The sequence below is a fragment of the Protopterus annectens genome, chromosome 5.part0, assembly GCF_019279795.1.
Source record: "Protopterus annectens isolate FY-2018-M chromosome 5.part0, PAN1.0, whole genome shotgun sequence".
NCBI lineage: Eukaryota > Metazoa > Chordata > Ceratodontiformes > Protopteridae > Protopterus > Protopterus annectens.
The window spans coordinates 1645210661-1645224924 of record NC_056735.1 but is presented as its reverse complement, the minus strand read 5'-3'; the positions used below and the strand labels follow the sequence as shown (position 1 = coordinate 1645224924).

Genomic DNA, 14264 nt, shown 5'->3' with positions numbered 1-14264 from the left:
CTTGAATCTCTTCAGAAAAGGAGGGATCCCTCTTTCTTTTACCAGAAAACTACTTTACAGAAAGGATCAATAGCCTGAATTAAACACTGCGCCAGGCCTAGTAAACTACTCGTGTCTAAGGAAAAGCATTTATCTTTCTCTTTCTTTATAACAGGAAAAATGGGACCAACAATGTTATTAACAGCAGCTTCCTCAAAGGAAGCCTTCCCTGCTTCCCCCATGACTGGCAAGAATGGCTTCTCACTGGCCAACTGAGGGTAGTCCAAAAGCTGCAGAGGATGTGACTAACCCCAACTGCATAGTGGCTGTAGGTGCTACACTAGAGGGATCCCGGGTAAAATAGGAGGGGTCTGAGGTACAACTAAGAGCCATAGCAGAATTACTCACCTCTGGCAGAGGCAAATTACTAGCCTGCTGTGATGGCAAAAACTGTTTGCTTAACTTTTTCTTTGTATGGCTGGAAGGAGGACCGATTGTGGTACATACAGATTGTTCCATGATCAAGACAAAAACAAGCAGCAAATGCCAATAAAAAAAAGTCTTTAAGAGTCACTCTACTCTCTAACACTGTTACCCCAAAAAGAAAAAAAAAATACAATTTCTCTACAGAAAAAAAATGGCTTTCAGTTACAGTACTTTAAACAATTTTTAAACTGACAAGAAAAAAGTGCGCTCCTGTTTAAAAGTACAGAACAGTCTCGTGGCAGTCAATTAAAACACAAACTCTTAACTTTAAAATAACTTTAGTGAAGAGGAATGAATCAATAAAAAAAATTATTAAATAAAGGTTTTTCCCCAAAGGTAACTTATCTGCCCAACAAAGGAACAGCAGAAGCTGATCGTCGATACTCTTATAGCCTCAGAGGACCATACTCTACAGCAGCAGTAAAGCTCTAATAGGCTTGGTGTCCAAACTTGTCTTTTATTCGGCTCAGCTCAAGCTGCCTGACAGTTTGGGTGCATCAAATGTGACCTGAAGCTTTGGAAACTGACAGTCTGTTTTAACATTGGCAGGATATAACCCATATAGCCAAGGCTACTGCAGCAGTGATCAATATGATGAACATTAACCCAAATAAATCTTAACATTATTGACTCTTTCTGCCAAAGACTAACAAAAATTAAATGTGAAAGTGATTTACTTACGGAGCTCTCTCAACCATATTCATATTTGCAGATGTCCAGTCTACTACGCACATATTTGTGATGCTCTACAATTCTCCGCCAATAAAATCATTACCTCCCTTCTTCTGATAATCTGCAACTGTATATATTAAAACCATTGATTAATTAAATTAATAAATCACTATTAAATCATATCAATTATACTCTATAAAAGATGGCAGTCTGTCTGTGAGAGTGCAGAACCAGACAGTTGCAGTTTAAGTTACTTTTAAAGTAAAAAAAAATGTGATTGCATTAAACCACAGAAAAAGAAAAGCAAGGAAGAATAGCAATATTATTTATGTCACCCTATTCTTTCTAAGCATAGTAAGTTTAAACAAGATGCCAATGACATCAAAGCAGTAAAACATACCCAACATGCATTTACCCTAAATCACACACAAACAGAATGTGTATGTATAAAAAATTAGTCTTTTAATATGCATACTCATCGCCAGTTAAAATACTTATTTAATGGATGTGAAAAAAATCACAAACAGGAACGGCTATAGGTACCCTTGGATCATACAATAAAAGTGTGTACTATACATATTACATTTTACTGTTTTCTTCCCATGACCAGAACCATTTTTCTTCACAAAGAATTTAAAATGGCATTCCAAATAACGTTAAGTGAAAAACACTTAAAAAGTATATGGCAAGGCCATCTTAAAGATGTTTAGATGTACAGATGCATGATATGTATTAAACAAAGATCTTCAAGCCATGCATACCATAAAACCATAAAGGCTCCAAATACACCTCTGTAACTCTCCCAAGAGTCCATTAATTTATTTCAGCAGAATGTACCTTCATAGTGCAACATAACTTACTTTAAACAATGGCTCTACCTAAATAAACAAAAATGCCAAAACAAATGACATTTGTCATAAAATGAACAAAAATACCACATCACTTTTAAATAACAATATTGTATATCTGTACATAACCTTTGCAAGGGGTAACCCATTATACCAATATATCCTCATTCTTAGGTTGCACAACCTTGCAGTAAAAAGAGAAACAAAAAATGTATTTACTTCACATAACACTGGATCTGATCGTGCATATTCTAACTCACCAACAGGAATAAAACTACAGGCCTTTAGGCTCTACACCCGAAACGTTCCCAAGCAATCCCTCACCACCTCCACCTTTATATCTTACTATACAGGTCTTGATTAATTTGAGGAGAAACAGATTAAAAGAATACATAAATCACAAAAAGCTTACTAATCATGTCTGCACTGCGGCAGGGAGGGTAATCACCTTCATAGGAGTATACTACTAATAACTATGATCCTAATGAACAACTCTGATACTCTTGTGTGAAAACTCAATACATGTAACAGCTTAGGTCACTGTTAGAATACCATTCAAAACATATCAAAATCAACCACAGGCTGATGTTTGCCTGACTGACCTGAATCACAGGCCTATGAGTAGGCAAAGAACAATGTCACCCACATAGAGAGAGACAGAGAGAGAAAGTGAGTGAGAGAGAGTCCACCGTGCACCATCACAGACAAAAAATAAAGTGTGTCAGCCTATATATCTATTTTGTCTTGCCATCAAACCTCACACAGCCCATGCCCCATATACAAAATAGAGGGGAGACAACTTTATTACAAACGTCATAAAGAGACCCTCTTTCAGTTTTCCACCATGCAGCACCAGTCTTTTGTACGGGAGCTGAGAGATGGACAGAGATCATCCTGAGTGAGGCAAGGCAAGTGGCAGCTTGTACTGCAACAGTGATTCTACTCAAAAATCTACTGTTATGGGGCACTATTCACACAACTGCACAATGATCATACGGTCACTACTGCAGCTGCACTCGGCATATGGGAAATGGACTACAACAGTTCCCCTAAGATGGAGACAGGTAAGGTCTCTCTGCTCCTGAAGTATTTTCTCAAAGGACACCCTGATGAACTACCCCTCTTGACCCCATCCTACCACTGTTCAAGCATTATAAACCATGTCCAATGTATAAAATGATAAACACTGAGCCACCTTGCTAATGCTCTGCATGAATATACTTTAAAAAAAAAAAAAAAAAAAAGGCCAGTTTTCCTTTCATAGGATGCAATACAGTACACTATCCATTTAGAGAGTGCCTGCTTAGAAACCCGATTCCAGGCCTGCCATGTGCAAAGGCTACAAAACAACAGATTCTGTCTGATGAAGCTGGTCTTATCAAAGTAGTATCACAATTGTCTGTAGGCATCCAACACATATGCAGGATCCATTCCTCTTTGTTCTCTGGCTTCTGGAAGAATACCGGCAGACTGGTTAATGAACATCTCCAAAACTACTTTTGACATAAAGACAGACCATCCACATATTGACTCTTACTGTGGATGAACACAAACAGCTGCTATGGCATAACAGCTTGCAGTTCAGAAATCCTTCTTGTGAACATTAAGTGCTACCAAGATGGTGGTCTTCAAGAACAGAAAGTTGTTCAGTACATGGGACACCAGCCCAATGAAGTTCAAGTGGAACTTCTCCTGGGTGATTGCAGGTGAAAGACTCCCCTTAGGAACCGTTTGGCTATAACCTCCCATTTTAGGGATGAGGGTGGCAGAAGGCAAACAGAAATAGCTGAAACAATTACCTTTACACAGCAGTAAGACTGTCAGATTTCTTTACAAAAGTACAGTTGTGTACACTTACCATAAATGTAGATGTTAGAGTGTATTCACTGTTGCAGTCATCACATTTGGGTTATCCCTGCCAGGGTAGCCCTCAGCCAGCCCAAATACCAGTCGCTTAGTATTTCTGCGTTGGTTGCTGTCGCTCCAGGACTGACGTCAGGTTGTCAGTAGTATAAAGTAAGGCAGCCAACGCCATTACATCAGTTTTTCTTGTCCTGTCAGGAGCCCCCAAGTGGGAGCCAGGATATGGTGGAAGAACCCCACCAGTAGAAAGTAAATACCAAAAAGTTCCCTGTAAGGAGAGAGAGACAGAAAGAAGAGGGGGATGGAGGGAGGGAAAACAGGACTGCAACATACACTCGAACATCTACATTTATGGTAAGTGTACACAACTGTACTATGCTCTTCGTGTTTCACTGTTGCAGTCATCACATTTGTGTTGATTCCCAAAGCTGAAGAAAAGGGTGGAGGCAGTCAAGGAGACTAGGGGCTGGCTAGGATGCCCTGCATGACTGCATTGGCAAGTCCTGCCCTAGATTTGGAGAAGACAGGCAGGTGGTAATGCTTGGTGAAAGTGTGAACAGATGTCCAGGTGGCAGCCTGAAGGATGTCCCTGGTGGGGACTCCTCTGAAGAAAGCTGCAGAGGTGGAGGCTGCTCTGGTAGAGGGAGTCCTGACCACCCTTAGGGGGAGGTTTCCCGTGTTGCTTGCAACAGAAATGGATGCAGTGTGCTATCCATTTGGAAATGGTTTGTTTGGAGACAGCTTTCCCCTCTGCCCCTGCAGCAAAGCTGACCAGTAATTGATCAGACTTTTTGAATGATTTAGTCCTGTCTAGATAGAATCGGAGTTGTCTGTGCACATCTAGACAGTGCAGGATCCTTTCCCCCTTGTTTTGTGGGTCAGGGAAAAAGGTGGGCAAATGAATGGACTGGTTGAGAGCCACACAGGACACCACTTTGGGCATGAATGATGGGTTAGTCCTGAGGGACACCCTGTCAGCATGGAAGATGAAGGGCTCTACAGCCATGAGTGCTTGTAGCTTGGAGAGTCTTCTGGCTGAAGTGATGGCCAGAAGAAAAGCAGTCTTCCAGGAGAAAAAAATTAACACCGTTGAAGATATTGGTTCGGGGGGGGGGGGGTGATCTTTCCGAGCACAAAGTTTAGGTCCCAAGCTGGGGGTAGGTGCTCTTCTGGGTGGCCTCAAGTTTTTAGCCCCTCTTAGGAATTGTTTGATCAGAGGGTGTGAGAAAAGGGGGTGCTCTGTGTGGAAATTAGCAGAGATAGCAGAGACATGAATTTTAATAGAGGAAAAGGAGAGATCACTGTGTAGCAGGTCAGCTAGGTAATCCAGGATGAGAGGTAGGGAGGGTTGTGCCGTATCGGCTCCCTTACCCTGAATCCAGCTGTAGAACCTTTTCCATTTGTCAGCATAAGACTTTCTAGTGCTAGGGCATCTAGGCTCACGTATAACATCTAGAACCTGTTTACTGAGGTTGGCAGATTGATCAGTGGTCAGGGAATACGCCAGACTGCCAAACTGAAGGTCTGCAATTGGGGATGCATGAATTCTCCTTCCAGGTTGGGGTCTGAGGGAGATGCCATGGTGGCAGTGATGGCAGGCTGTGCAGCAGTGGGTACCAGTGCTGGCGAGGTCAGTCTGGAGCAATCAGATTTGTTCTTGTTTTTCCTCCCTTATTTTGAGCAGTACCCTGGTGAGAGGTAGTGGGGGAAATGAACTGACAGAGAGATTGACCCAGGAGAAGGATAGGACATCCACTTTCCAAGCTATGAAGGGATCCTCCGTGGTGCAAAACTTGCTGAGCTGATGGTTGGTATGGGAGGCAAAGAGGTCGACCTTCAGGGGGGGCCCCATTTCTGAGTTATTAGGGTGAAGGTTCTTTGGTCTAGCTGCCACTCTTGTGGGACCAGAAGATTTCCGCTTAAGTGGTCTGCCAGAGAGTTTAGAGAGCCTGGCAGGAATTTTGCTAACAGGTGGAATTGCATGGCAGAGACTGTGTGTGCCAAAGCAGCCTGCACAGAGGGTAGGGGTGAGTCCCTCCCTGCTTGTTGATATACCACATCACAGTGGTGTCTGTTTTGATCAGGCGAGCCCCTGGGGAGAGAAGGGGCCTGAAGACTGTCAATGCGTGCTGGACAGCTAACATCTCTTTTTTGGTTGATGTGCAGATGGATTTGCTGTGGGCTCCATTGGCCCTGTATGCACCTGCTGTCCAGGTGTGCACCACAGGCATAGTCTGCTGCATCTGTGGTGAGGGTCTGGGTGGCTTGGGGTGGTGAGAAAGGTAGTCCCTTGTTGTGGGAGCATGCTGCCCACCAAAGAAAATCTTTCCTTAGGCAAGGAATCATTGGTATAAGAGTTTCCAGGTCCTGAGAGTGTTGACACCAAAGGCTTTTTAGGTACCACTGAAGTTTCCTCATATGCAATCTGGCATATGGAATGAATAGAATTCAAGATGCCATGAACCCCAGAGCTTGCAGGATTTTCCTTGCAGATAACTGGGGTCTGGTGGTTAGTTAAAAGAAGTAGGCTGTCAGGTAAGTTTGCTTTTCTGGGGTAAGGAATGCCATCTGGGATGCTGTGTCCAGGCTTGCTCCCACGAATATAATCCTTTGGGTGGGTACTAGTTCGGACTTCTTTTTGCTGACTGTGTTGCCTAGGGAAGAGAGTAGGGATTTTACAAAGGCCAGGTGCTTGAGCAGCTTTTCCTAACTGCCTGAGTTAGGCAGTCATCTAAGTATGGGTAAATTTGGACATTCCTTTGTCTGCAAAAGGCAATGGCGGGAGCCATACATTTTGTGAAAACTCTGGGAGCAGTAGATAAGCCAAAGGAAAGGGCAGAAAAAAAGTGCAGAGATCCTGCCCTGAAACGTAGACATTTCCTGCATGATTCCCTGACAGGAATGTGGAGGTAGGCCTCTTTTAGGTCTAGGGTGGCTAGCCAAGCATCCTTGGAGAGCATGGGTAGCAGTTGCTGGAGGGTGAGCATTTTGAATTTTGTTATCACCAGGAAGGTGTTTAGAATGGATAGATCGAGGATGGGGTGCCAGGTACCCTCTTTTCTGGGTACCAGAAAAAGTCTGGAGTAGAAACCTTGGCCTGTTTTGCAGGAACGTGCTCTACTGCCCTCAGAGAGCAGGGAAAGGACTTGCTTTTTCACCTCTGCCCAGTGGTTTAGAGATAGATTTGGGAAAATTTGGGGGAGTTGGAAAAGTGTGGAAAGAAAATTTGTATTCCTGGGACACTATGTTGAGGACCCAGCTGTCATTGGTAATGGTGGCCCAGGTGCTTGCATTGAAGGAGAGCTTTCCTCCTAGGGGAAAGTGTAAGTGGGCAGAGGGAGGGGGTAGGGGTGGAGAGTCATTGTGAGTTCTTACCATGAGGGGTGGCTTTGAACTCCCTGGTTTTGAAGTGGAGGAACTCCACTGCTTTGATTTCTGCATTCCCTGTGGCTGTCTGCTTCCCCGGGGTCTGGACTAAACTGACCTGGTGGAGGCAGGAAAGGACCAGTGCTTGGAGGGGCAATGCCTGCTGGACCTGTAGGAAATCCTTAACTGTCTGCATAGATTTAGCTTTTTCCTCCATCTTTTTCAAGACCTCCTCTGCCTTGGTGCCAAATGAGTCGTCTTTGTGCAAGGGTGCATCCAATAATTTAGATGTGACATGGTTTGACAAGGGCTGTTCCTTAAGCCAAGCATGCCTTCTAAGGACATAACCGGTGACTGCTGCCCTGCAAGAAGCTTCTAGGGTGTCAAAACCACAGTGTAAGGTGTGCTTAGTTACTTGACTTGCAGAATGCATTAACTCTTGTAACTCTTTAGATTCTGCACAAGCAGGAAAGGAAGACACTTTTTGTTTGAGGAGTTCCATGGTATGTTGCTGAAATTTTAGCATATGGAACAGATAATTTAGTGCTCTGATAGCAAGAGTAGCAGAGGTGTATACTTTTTTACCCCATCTGTCTAGTGCTCGGTAATACCTATCTGAGGGGGTGGGTTTCTTAGCAGAGGTTGCTTTAATTCCTTTAGGCCCTTGAGAAATTACCTCAGGGTCAGCAGTAGGGTTTTTGAAAATAAATTTGTGAGAGTCAGGGACTCTAGTACCTGTCAGGTTTACTGGGAGCAGGAGGGAGGGTGTCAGGAGTCAAACTAGATTCCAGGAAAACATCGTCCACAACATCCAGGACTGGGGGAATGGCCAGGGGTCTGTGCTGTGGAAGATCTAAGAATTCTGAGTCTCTTTTTTAGATTGAGGATAGTCCTGACATTCCCATTGGAAATGCTCCTTTAAGGTGTGAAGTGTTTCCCCAAAGGAAAAGTAACTGAATGGAGAGGCTGAAGGAATGGATTCCTCTGCATCAGAATCCTCATAGGCATAGAGGGGTTGCATGTCTTCATATTCAGATGCATCATGTCATGAGACTCCTGTTCAGACAAGACTACAGGGGACAGACCTCTTTCTTTTAGAAGGGGTAGCTTGGCTTCCTCTGATCAGCATGATAAGGTCTTCTGCCATTTTAAGCATTTGAGACTGAGGCAAGGAAGCAGGTGCCTGAGACTGGGTTGTCAGTTTCTTGGGTGTGGTTTCTTTTAGAAGGGGTAGCTTGGCTTCCTCTGATCGGCATGAAAAGGTCTTCCGCCATTTTAAGCATTTGAGACCGAGGCAAGGAAGCAGGTGCCTGAGACTGGGTTGTCAGTTTCTTGGGTGTGGTTCATACCCTGGGCCTTAGAAACTCGGTAGTTTTCAAAAGAACGGCAGACGTGAAAAAAGTTGTCGGTTTGTGAAGAGAATCGGTAGTGCGAAGTACATCCTCGGAAGCCGGTGCCTGCTCAGTGGCTCTGGACCCATCCACGGTAGAGACAACCACAGGATCCTTAGTGGAAGAAGACTTCTGCGGCATACCGGTATCAGAAAGGGACTCTGTAGCAGCCTGCAAATCCACAGAAGCGGGCACCAGGGGCTGCAAAAGCACCTCACTGAGGACTGGAGAACTGACGACTAGCTTAACGGAAGCACCGTTGGTAGGCCTGGACCTGTGCGGTCTGTCTCGGTCTTTATCGTTACTTTTTTGGAAGATCTGCTGTCGGATGGCTTACCGAAGCCATATCGGAATTAGAGGACTAAGTGAAAATATTTAGCTACAATAAGAGCTTGACGACGTAAAGTTCTGGCTTTAAAGCACAAAAGTGACAACGAGAGACATTGTGGTCTGGGCCTAAGCAAGTGACGCAGTAAGAATGAAAGTCTCGGTGTGCTATTTGCTTTCCACAGGCGAGAAAATTGTTAACTTTTTCTGACATCGGTTAGAGCAAGGAAAAAGGATCCTCAACGGGGTACTTAGCTTTAGAGCACTTCAGCTTCAATTCAGAAGATGAAACTCTGGTAGTGGACGACCGGCACTCATGCGAACTGCTTCAGCTTTGGGCTCCTCTGCAAGAAAGACTAATGTAATGGCGTTGGCTGTTTTACTTTATACTTCTGACGACCTGACGTCAGTCCTGGAGTGACAGCAACCGACGCAGAAATATTAAGTCTCTCGTATTTGGGCCGTCTAAAGGCTACCCCAGCAGGGATAACCCAAATGTGATGACTAACAGTGAAACACGAAGAAAGTACAGTTTTGTACCTACCATAAATGTAGATGTCCGAACAGGATAGCATCTGCAGTCCTTACAAATGGGTTGTCCTGTCGTCAGGCAGCCCTTCGGTCGGCCGGATTCCAAAGTCTGGGTCTGGCCTCGGCTGGTGTCGCACTTCACCCGACGTCATAGCTGCAGTTCTTCGGGTATAAAGGCATCAGCCGACGCCATTTTCCTCAGTGTTTCTTGCCCCAGATGCCAGTTGCCCCCTTGGAAAGCTAAATTTTGGATAAATGCCAATGTTTCCAAATAGTAGAAGGCAAACACACAAAATAATCATGTATGTACATATATACAAACAAATACACAATAAGAGATCCCCCCCTAGCTAGCTATTAGGTGGGCAAATACCCTAGGAGTACCACAGAGGGGAAGGAGGGTGGGTAATCCTGACTGCAGATGCTATCCTGTTCGGACATCTACATTTATGGTAGGTACAAAACTGTACTATGTCCTTCAAGGATGCATCTGCAGTCCTTACAAATGGGTAGAATACCATAGCTAAACTAGGGGAGGAGGAAGAAAAATTTATGGTGTAGTTAGGATCCCTTGCAAAACAGCAGTGGCAAACCCTGCTCGGGATCTAGAGTATAAAGGTAAGTTATAATGCTTGGCAAATGTATGCACGGAGGTCCAAGTAGCAGCCTCTATGATGTCCTTGGTAGCCACTCCTCGTAAGAAAGCTGTGGTAGTGGCTGTAGCCCTTGTAGAGTGAGGTCTTATGTTCTGTGGAATTTCCTTTCCATGGTAGGAGTAACAGAATCTAATGCAATTTCCTATCCACTTGGAGATTGTCTGTTTGGAAATTGCTTTTCCTTCCCTTCCTGTTGCATATGCTACCAGAAGCTGGTCAGATTTTCTATTACCCTTGGTTCTGTCCAGGTAGTAGCGTAACTGTCTATGTACATCCAAGGTATGCAGCAGTCTTTCCCCCCTGTTCTGTGGGTTGGGAAAGAAGGTAGGTAGGTGGATTGCCTGGTTTAAAGACACTCTGGATACCACCTTAGGCATAAATGTAGGATTAGTTCTCATGGACACTCTATCTTGATGGAAGATTAGGAAGGGTTGTACTGCCATTAAAGCCTGTAGTTCCGAAAACCTTCTTGCTGAGGTAATTGCCAGCAGGAAAGCAGTTTTCCAGGATAGGTGTTGAAGATCTGCTGTTGCTGCTGGTTCGAAAGGGGGAAGTGTCAATTTTTCTAGTACAAAGTTCAAGTCCCATGCTGGTAATGGTGGTTTCCTAGGAGGTTTCACATTCTTAATTCCTCTCAGAAACTGCCTGAGTAGAGGATGCGAAAAGACAGGTGGATCGAAGCTGTATTCTGCAGAAATAGCTGATGCATGTATTTTGATGGAGGAATAGGACAGGCCTGTGGGTAGTGTCCACATTCTCCCCCGAGACATGCTCCATAATAATGGGTACCAATGCTGTCTTGGCCAGTCTGCAGCTATCAGAATTATCCTTGGACGTTCCTCTTTGATTTTCAATAGCACCTTGTGCATCAAAGGAAGAGGTGGGAATGCATATGCTGTCAGGCCTTTCCATCTGAAGGATAGAGAGTCCACCTTCCAAGCAAGTGGGTGGTATGTCCTTGTGCAGAATTTCTTGAGCTGGTGATTGAGTGGAGATGCGAATAGGTCTATTTGTGGCAGTCCCCATTTCTTTGTGATGGCCTTGAAAATGTCCGGGCATAGCATCCATTCGTGAGCATTCGAGGTAGTTCTGCTTAATATGTCTGCTAGGATGTTTTCTTTTCCCGGTACAAAAATTGCTTGTAACTGAATGTTGTAACTCAGAGCCATATTCCATAGGTCCAGGGCCATTCGGCATAGAGGGTATGAATGAGTGCCTCCCTGTTTGTTGATGTACCACATGACTGTGGTGTTGTCTGTCCTTATCATCAACTGGCCTTCTTGGAGGAATGGTCTGAAATTCTGGATTGCTAGTTGTACTGCCAGCATTTCTTTTTGATTTATGTGCAGGTGCAGCTGCTCTGGAGTCCATAAGCCTTGTATGCACTTGTCCAGCATGTGGGTCCCCCAACCGAGGTCTGAGGCGTCCGTTGTGATGGTTTGGCTTGGTTGAATGCTGTGGAAGGGCAAACCTGGGTTTGACTGGCATGCCCGAGCCCACCACAGGAACTCTTGTTTCAGGCATGGAATTAGTGGTATTTCGGTTTCTAAGCTGTGCCTGTGTTGAGACCATAAATTCTTTAGGTGCCAGTGTAGTTTTCTCATATGTAGTCTGGCATGGGGGACCAGGATTATGCAGGATGCCATGAAGCCCAAGGCCTGCAGTACTTTCCTTGCTGTTAGTTTGTTCTGCTTTGTTAACGCCAAAAAATAGAGAGGAAGTTGTTTTTGTTTTTCTGCAGTTAGGAATGCCATCTGTTTTACTGTGTCCAATTCTGCACCTAAGAAGGTTATTGTTTGGGATGGTATCAGTCTTGACATTTTTATATTGACTGTGTATCCCAGGGCCTGTAGTAAGCAAATGACTCTCTGTAAGTCTTCTGTTAGCTTGTTTTTGTTGTCCGCTTGTATTAGGCAGTTGTCCAGGTATGGATAAATTTGGATTTCCTGAAGCCTGCAGTGAGCGATTACTGATGCCAGGCATTTCGTGAACACTCTGGGCGCAGTAGATAAGCCAAAGGGCAATGCTGAGAATTGATAATGCTCTGATCCTGCAAGAAATCTGAGGTATCTTCTGCAATGTGGTCGTATGGGGACGTGCAGGTATGCCTCCTTGAGATCTAGAGTTACCAGCCAAAACTCCTTGCCCAGCATGGGAAGAAGTTGCTGTAGGGTCAGCATTTTGAATTTTGGAACAATGATGTATGTGTTTAAAGCGGACAGGTCTAGAATAGGCCTCCAATTTTTTCTTTTCTTGGTACCAGGAAGAGTCTGGAGTAAAATCCTTGCCTTGTTCCATAGATGGTACCCTTTCCACAGCTCTCATCCTTGCTAATTGAGCTATTTGTTTTAGAGCTTCTGTCTTTTGATTTGGTGGTAGGTTTGGCATTCCTCTTTTTCCGCGTAAAGTGTGGAAATGAAACCTGTAGCCTTGGTCTATAGTTTGCAAAATCCACTTGTCTCTTGTGATACAGTGCCAGTTTTTTGAAAATAATGCTAACTTTCCACCTAAGGGTGCTGCTATTTGTTCCCTGGTAGGCGGTGTCAAAGCCAAGTCACTGTGATTGTCCTGTTGTAGTGGCAGTGGTTGTGTCTGTGCCTCGTTGGTTGTTACCTTGCCACTGGCGTCCCCTGTAGGCACCTCCTCTGGATTGATTTCTGCCTCTTGTACGCCTATTCCTCCCTCTCTGAGTTTTAGAGGAGTCTGGAAAGGACCAATTTTTGGAAGGCCAGTTCCTGCTAAACCTTGGGGGCTGAACCTGTAAGAAATCTTTTACTGTTTGTACAGATTTTGCCTTCTCTTCCATTTTCTTCAGTACCTGTTGGGCAGGAGAACCAAATAAACTGACCTTATCCATAGGAGCATCTAATAGCTTTGCTTTAATATGATCCGGCAGGACCTGTTCTTTCAACCATGCATGTCTTCTTATAACTGTGCCAGTCATGGCTGATCTAAATGAAGCCTCCAGTGCATCATAGCCACATTTTAAGGAATGGTTACTTACCTGCTGAATGTTATTCACCATTTCTAGAACATATTTCTTATCTAAAGAATCATCCGAGGACAGTTTCTTAGTTAACTGATCAAGCATAAACTCTTGGTATTGGATCATATGGAACTGACAGTTCAATGCTCTAGCTGAGAGAGTAGCAGAGGTGTATACTTTTTTACCCCATCTCTCTAAGGACCTGGATTCCCTTTCAGAAGGAATAGGGTTTTTTGCTGTGGTCGAGGCTACTGCCTTAGGCCCCTGGGATATAGTTTCGGGATCTGCAAGTGGGGCCTTGTATAGGTGGTGATGAGTGTCTGGCACCCTGTAAAATCTATCTGGTTTGGCAGGGGCTGGAGGTAAAGAATCAGGAGCAGTGCAAACATCATTAAATGCATCATCCACAACAGGCAGTACAGGAGGTATAGCTAAGGGCCTATGTTGTGGTAAGTGCAGAAAAGTTCTAAGCCTTTTCTTGAATCTGAGAAATCTTGTCCCTGCCATTGGAATTGTTCTCTCATGGCATGTAAGGTTTCCCCAAAGGAAAATTCCTCTGGTGGAGAGGCAGCTGGAATGGATTCTTCAGCATCGGAATCTTCATAAGTAGAAAAAGGAGCCTCTGGCTGGTCTGTAATGTCTGAGTCATCCGCAGAATCATCAGAGGACACTGGCTCGGGGGGCTCTGCTCTAGGTCTCTTTTCTGGGGGCTGAGAGGCCCTGTCTGGGTGAGATTGGGATCCCCTAATTAAGGATATTAAATCTTCTGCCAGAGTAAGCATTTGTGAACTTGAAGGGAGCTTAACAGGCACTGATTTAGCAGATTTGGCTGCTTTAGCCCTGGCAAAGGCCTTAATAGACATGGCTGCAGGAGGCCTAGCAGCACCACGTGCTGGGGTAGAGACATCCAAAGGGATGGTGTCTGATAAATCACTAGGAATCACAGTTGTAAGCAAAATTTCTGAGGCCGATTCAACTAAGGTAGCAGGAGCCTCAGTAGTAGTCATGGATTCGGCTGTAGATTGACCGGTTTTCTCGGTTTCGGACGAAACTGAGACACTCTCGGCTTGCTTAACCGTGGTTTCGGCCGAAACCGCGGACCGCGAGTGTCGGTCTTTTTCTTTGCGTTTTTTAACAATTTGGGTAGTCGGAGGATCCG

General features: G+C 44.6%; 1 protein-coding gene across 3 annotated transcripts in view; it reads right to left on the bottom strand.

Annotated features, from left to right (window-relative positions):
- DYRK1A (dual specificity tyrosine phosphorylation regulated kinase 1A) overlaps positions 1 to 14264 on the bottom strand; it is a 2602610-nt gene that overhangs the window by 2089727 nt on the left and 498619 nt on the right. For all 3 annotated transcript variants that reach the window (XM_044071432.1, XM_044071433.1, XM_044071434.1), the window contains exon 3: positions 1147 to 1264. The gene's annotated coding sequence lies outside the window, so the exon portion shown is untranslated. The remainder of the gene's footprint in view (positions 1 to 1146; positions 1265 to 14264) is intronic.